This window comes from Chrysochloris asiatica, unplaced genomic scaffold, assembly GCF_000296735.1.
Source record: "Chrysochloris asiatica unplaced genomic scaffold, ChrAsi1.0 scaffold00093, whole genome shotgun sequence".
NCBI lineage: Eukaryota > Metazoa > Chordata > Mammalia > Afrosoricida > Chrysochloridae > Chrysochloris > Chrysochloris asiatica.
This window is the reverse complement of record NW_006408611.1, coordinates 390,663-397,755: the sequence shown is the minus strand read 5'-3', so window position 1 is coordinate 397,755 and position 7,093 is coordinate 390,663. Positions and strand designations below refer to the sequence as shown.

Below are 7,093 nucleotides of genomic sequence, written 5' to 3'. Positions count from 1 at the left end.
AGTAATCCACTATAAATTGATGAACTTGACCTATACTCATGGATGTGGTAAATCCAAAGATGGAACAAATTTTTCCAGGGAGGATCATCCCTCGGCCCCCACCCCCTCAGTACACAAGGTTGACAGGGATGGGCAACTTAGACATTGGCTACCCAAAATGGTGGTGGTGGTGGTGGTGGGGTGCTACAAAGACAAGAAGTGACTGGTTTACAAGCTTTCAATAGGAGCCTAGTTCCAGAGGGTGCAGGGCAAGGTAGAATCTCCACTGAGTGGTTTCCAACCTGTCTGGACGGGCTTGTGAAGGGAGATGGGGATAAGACTCTTGTATTTCAATAGTGAATAATTGCTATCAGGACTGACTGTGAGTGTTGCGAATGTAAATGTAGACATTTTGTAGCAAAAGGAGGGGAGTGGTTGATTTTGACCCTAGGACCATCAAGGGAAAATGGCGGTGTGCAGGACCCTATCCAGAGAAGCAGTGATGCCAGAGATAGAGGCAGAGATGATGACATGGAGAGATGGAACAGTTGGGGACTCTGGACTCAGGGAGGGAGTATGGCTGTGTGCTGAAGTCCAGGGGGCAGGCTTGCGGGGTGTACCCTTTAGTTGTTTGATGATGCATGGAGGGGATTGTAATCACTGCAATGAAATGAAATACAAAATGATGAATGTAAAGCTGATGTTCTCCCATGTAAATTATCACTCAATTCACAATAAAAACTTAAAAAAAAAAAAGAGTTAACTTAAAATAAACTATTGTATTACTCACAAAAATTTAAAAAAATAAAGAGAGGTAGCCCATTGGAATGTGGATTTCATCTAACAATTTCATTGATATCACATCCAAGGAAAATTTGTTGAAGATAGTTTAAAAATGGTTGCAACAGTATATCAACATAGAACTGCCAGAAGTTCAAGCCTGATTAGAAGAGGAAGTGTAACTACGGATATCGCTGCTGACATTAGATGAATCTTGACCAAAAACAGAGATTACAGGAAATATATTTACTTGTGCTTTATTTCATATGCAATGGCATTCGTCTGTGTAGATCATAACAAACTATAGGTAACATTGCAAAGAATATGTAGTGCAGAGCACTTAATTATACCCATGAGGAACCTGTTCATAAAATCAGAAGCAGTCATTAGAACAGAACAAGGTGTTACTGACTGGTTTAAAATCAGGAATGGATTGTATTAGGGCTATATCCTTATGCTTATTCCAATTGTATACTGAACAAATACTGAAAATCTGGATTATATGAAGAAGAATGTGGCATCAGTATTGAAGGAAAACTGAATAATGTGTGACATGCAGATGACATAACAATTCTCGCTGAAAATGAAAAGGACTTGAGATACTTACTGATGAAATAAAATACTATAGTCTTCAGTTATGGATTTCATCTTAATGTACAAAAAAAAGTATCCTCGTAATTGTGCTAGCAAATAACAAAGTAAAGTAAAGATTGAAGTTGGTAAAGATTTAATTTTGCTTCAATCCAAAATCAATGCTAATGGAAGTTGATTCAAGGAATAAAATGACATACTGCATTAGGTAAATCTGCTGCAAAAGAACTCTTTGGGCCAGACCACTGGCTAATGGATGCAGAGCGGAGGGCCTGCTGACTGTTCTTGGGTTCTAGGGTGCCAGTGGCATCGTGGTTTGGCTGGAGCTAAGACTCAGATACACCACTGTATGGAGTTGGGTAACACCTTCTTGTGCTAGAGGCTGGATACGCTTTTAGCTCTCACGGAACAGTCTGGAACATACATGCAGGAGGAATCCAGCTGCTATACTGTGAGACTTCTCTTCCAGCATTCCAAGTGTCAGAATGGAAGGTGTTACACCGCTGACTAGATGTTCCATGTACCTTGGTGAGGACCACCACGTGGCTGCGAGCATCATTGAGAGACACACTAGCTAGAGGATTGCAGTTATCATCAGCAGTGGCTGTATTTATAAGTGAGACACAACCCATCCATCTTGGGTCAGTTCTAGAGATGTTACAGGAAGCATACTGAGTTTTGTGCACATAAGGATTGCTGGTCCAGAAGACTTAGAGTGACCTGACCTAGGACTCAATCCGTAGGTCACCCGGGATTTTGTTTAAATCTAAGGCAGTGCAAATCTGCACCACGAGCTAGTTGATACCCTTAAGAGTTAGAGTGAGACGATATTTGGGACAATGGCACTGGCACTGCTAGAGGACTGGTGTGGGATAATGAATGTGGATACTCAGAAATCACTGCTGGTTCTGTGGATACCAGTGGACTAATGATGAGGCTGAGATTCAGGAGGTTCTGCAGGATAAAGTCCCTGGGCAGGTATAGACCACTTGGTAAAATATTCTGGAAGCAGGATAATGCCAATGCTGTCTTGTTAGAGCTTATGGAGGAGCTTGATACAATGATCCCCAGTGAGGTGTAGGGAAGGGGTGGTATCTGCAAAGTGGTCTTTAAGACCCCTAACCAGGACACTGAATTTCTTGAAAGACTAAACCTCTTTTTAGAAAAAGAGGGACAGATATTAGTAGGTATGTTCCTAGCCCTTGGGTATGAGGGAGTGTCGACAGCTGCTGTCCCTTCCATATCACTAGAATTACTGTCCAATTTGGTGGAACAAGGGATTGCCCATGCACCTCATTCTCTGCTACCCATGAGATATAGAAAACTGAGAATGTTCTCAGGTAGTGTTGTTCCAGCCCCAGAGGAAGAGCCCTTTGAAATCTGGTTAGAACAGGCCTCTGAGATTGTCAAACAGTGGCCAGTAGCAGAAGCAGAAAAGAAAAGGTGGTTAATGGAAAGCCTACGTGGTCCTGCCCTGAACCTCATGCATATAGTTCAGGCAGACAATCAATCCGTAAGTGTAGAACAGTGCTTGGAGCCGTTTAAGCAGAACTTCACAGGTTAGGTACCTGAAGACCTATCAGGAGGAGGGTGAGAAAGTCTCTGCCAATGTATTACATTTAGAAACCTTACTCTGGAAAGCTGTTGAGAAGCGTGTCATTCCTAGAAATATTGCAGATCAAGTCCGTTTGGAACAAGTCATGGCGGGGGCAAGACTTAGTGAAATACTGTGGTGCAGGCTTAGGGAGTTGAAAGATCAGGGACCACTTCCCAGCTTCCTTGAGTTCATGAAGGTATTACCGGAAGAAGTGGAGGAAGAAGCCTCTTTTGAACGGGAGAATCTTGAAGATCCAGATGGCCCTTAAGTTAACCAGGCCGACCCATAAGAACCGACTTGTAATAGAATTACAGTAGTGCACTGAGGAACACTTGCTTTACTAGACTAAGACCCTTTCAGATTTTTGTGTGTTTGTGTTTTGTTTTTTTTTTTCCTTTAATGCACTGGATGAAAATAAAGATGTTCAATCCAAGTCTTAACTCTTCTTTCAAAGAAAAATACCTGAGAGTTCCTTGAACTCTACATCGATTATTAATAACAAAATTATATTCCAACTATTAGATTGTAAACTGAAAGGAATCTGAAACATGAGTATTAAAAATTTCCCAAAATTGACCCATAAATTGACATAAATAGAAGGAACCAGAGACATCAGAAAAAAAATGTTTTTTTGTAATACATTTGAAAACCTGAACTGTCTTAGATTTCTTTTCTCCCACCAGCAAATTATTTCTGAATGTACTTTGAATTGTGAGGCACTTTACAAGGAGGTATACAAGTCTTAAACCTACCAAACATGGGCCATGCTCTCAGGTAGTTTACAGTCTAGTGGAAGAGGTGGTCTAGACAGGTGAAAGTTAAATAGCCATCTATGTAAATAAGTTCACAGCACCAATAACAGTGTTGTCACCAAACGAATACTACCACCTCAGCCTGTAGGTTTCTTTTTTCTCTCTTTAACAAGCATTGGTTAAGACACAGGTGACTCACCTAAACCCTGCTTCTACGAGGTCTACCACCTGAGTGGCATCCTTCAAGAATGGGTAGAAATTCGAGGCAAGCAAGCAGGAGAGTGAAAATATGCAGGACATGTTTGGATTTATTGAACACATTAGAGAGGAAAGCTTTAGTGGTGACAAAGGACAATGAGCGGAGAAAGGAAACTCACATTTATTGAGGGCCTACGATGTGCCAGGTGTTTTATGTATATCTCATTTAATGTGTACAGCAACCTTAGTAAGGATCGCATTTTTGCTATTTTGGAAAGAGAAAGAAAAAAGCTCAGATGGTTAAGTGATCTTCCTTGATGTCAAAATGCTAAGATGTAACAGAAGCTAAAACTATCTGACTCATGTGAATCTGATCTCTACTATGTTAGAACTTTTCAAATTGTGTTCAGTAAAGATAACACGCCCCCCCACCAGGTCAGTTTTCAAAATGCATTTTAAATTATTTAAACCCATAGTGAATAGCATGTAGACTCAAATGTGTTTATAACCAAATATTGACATTCATCATCAAGTTCACTTTATTTCCAAACTGACTCGTTTTTTAAGACCTTGGAACAAAACACATATTCAAACTTCTTCTCATTGGTCACTGAGTAAAGAACTGTAGCATTACATGGGTATTTAAATCAGGCCCAGAGCGTCTTGTGATGTGAAATGTGCTAGTACATTGATATGACCACCATTCAGTTAAATGCCAGGCACAGCTCTAACATTATTGCTGTATAGCATCGTGATAACTTTCAGTGTACAAAAACTAAGTTACGTTACTTCTCTAAACATCAGTTTCCTCATCTGAAACTGTATAGGGTTGTTAGATCAAATGACATCATGCTGTTGAAGCACTTAGCATAATGTCTGGAACATAAAAAGCCCTCAGTAAGTTGACACTCATTATTTCATGATGCATATCATCTGTTCAATGCATGCTTCCTTTATTGTTAAAACAGATGTGCAAGTAAGAAGTAAACATGCAATCTATTAGTCAACTTGTGATAATAATGCATTAAAATCCATTTTAACTCTTATTGTAAAAACAAAACAAAAAAAGAACTCTTTAAGGTGTCAAAGCAAAAAGATGTCACTTTGAAGACTAAAGTGCATCTACCCAAGTCATGATGTCATAGTGTGTTTGTTATATGTTGGACTGTGACCACAAGGTCAGCAGTTCGAATTCATCAACTGCTTGATGGGAGAAAAGATTAGGACTTCTTATCCCTTAAAGATTTACAGCATCAGAAGCCCTACATAGAAGTCAGAATTGACTGGATGGCAGTAGATTCTACCTAGTGAAATATTGTTGGAAGCAATTATAAACAGACACTCTTTCTAGCAAATAGAAAGCACTATTTGGCAATACAGAACGCTGTTCTCATGGTATGATCCTTGAGTAATAACCATACATGCAACTAACTTCTGTTTAACACAATGGCTTGGGATGGGAAGAGGATATATTAGGGGAAAATGTCATTGTCAAAGCATTCAAGGGTATATGCACACTTATCCTCTGAATTAGTGTGAAGTTTTCCTTGTATTCAATTCCATCCTTCAACAGGGATTTTTGATTGGATAATAGTGTGGCTAATTGGTTTCCTGAAGTAAAAGTATTTTCAATATCTTTGACAACAAAAGTATTATTCAATAGCAAATCCTCTATGAACTATGTAAATAATCTGGTTGATGGGTCATTTGGAATCATAGGTACTTGTGCCTCTCCCTGGCTTTTGGGTTGAAGGCTAAAAGAAAATTCAACTTTTGCCTCTGCAGACAATACCTTCAGCTGACAGGCTTGCAAATGGTTATCAGAGCTTTTTTTATCCAACAGACCACAATTAGGCTATAAGACATTCTCAGATACAACCGTTTTTCAAGTTAGGAAGATAATAAAATGTTTCCGTTTTTCTCAATATTCCAAACCGTCAGCCTAAAGGAAACACAACTGCACTAGGAGGCTGACAAACACTAAGATGAAAGTTCAAGAAATGACTTGCAGCTCGGTTGTGAGGATCATGGTTATTGAAAGATTCCAGCTGTTAGCCTTTTAGACTCTACCTCAACTTTTCAGTAAAGGTTAGATTGTTTTGTGGGTAGCTCAAGATGGTGATTGAGCAAGGCATTGTTACCAGGTCAAAGACATTCTGTCCAACACAAGATTGCTCTAACGGGCAATTTTTACTCTGGAGCATCTCAATGTGATGTTCGTGAATTTACCACATATGTGTTGTGACTGAACAGATCTTGTACCCAATAATTCCTCTTCTTTTTCCTTCCCCAAAAGAGTATTTGCACTATTAATGCATTCTTAAGGTTTATTTCTCAAGAATCCTAACTAACTAAAAATAGGTTTAATCTGGGAACTATACAAATCTGAGGTCTTTACCTAGAACAGAGAGCAGATATAAGCCAAACTAGAAATATGTATTTAAACAAAAAATCCACCATCAACAAATATATTTTAAAAAATTATAAAATATTAGTAAGTTCTGGAAGAAGTGTATAGCATTTAGTTAGTAGAACACAAATAGGAAATACATGTAATGAAATGAGTGGTTATAGTAAATGAAAGGTCTAATGTCCTATCAGGTGATGGCTGCATCTAATTGCTTCCATTCAGTCAGAACTAAAGTACACACTATGGAATCCTACTGCTCAGCTACCACATTTGGCTTGCATACTAACTATCCTCTGTCTGAGGAGATTCAACCACCAATAATAACGACAAATAAGGGGGTAGTGATATACCATGGAAAGATGTTTTTCTAAACATTTTTCACATTGGTATGTGTTTGAAATATGATAATTCATAAACCACCATTCTTCTGTCATTCTGTTCTGTTTTACTGTGATGCCTTGTGTGTTACTGTGGTGCTGGAAATTCTGCCACCAATATTTTAAGTGGCAGCAGGGTTATTCATGCTTGACAGGCTGCAGAGGAACTCCCGGACTAAGACAGACTAACACTAGCCACTGAACACCTTATGACTAGCAGTGGAATATTATCAGCAGATGAGTCCCTCAGGTTAGAAAGCACTCAAAATGCAACTGGACAGAGCTGCCTTCGTCAAGCAGTTGTTGTTGTTGTTATGTGCCATGGAGTCAGTTCCGAGGCTATAAATCAGGGCTTTCTCCCACGGAACAGTTGGTAGTTTCGAACTGCTGACCTTGTGGTTCGCAGCCC

At 39.4% G+C, this 7,093-nt stretch overlaps 1 pseudogene; it reads left to right on the top strand.

Moving 5' to 3' along the window:
• The first annotated feature begins 2,189 nt into the window (after window positions 1-2,189).
• LOC102815852 lies at window positions 2,190-3,215 on the top strand (annotated as a pseudogene).
• The last annotated feature ends 3,878 nt before the right edge of the window (window positions 3,216-7,093 follow it).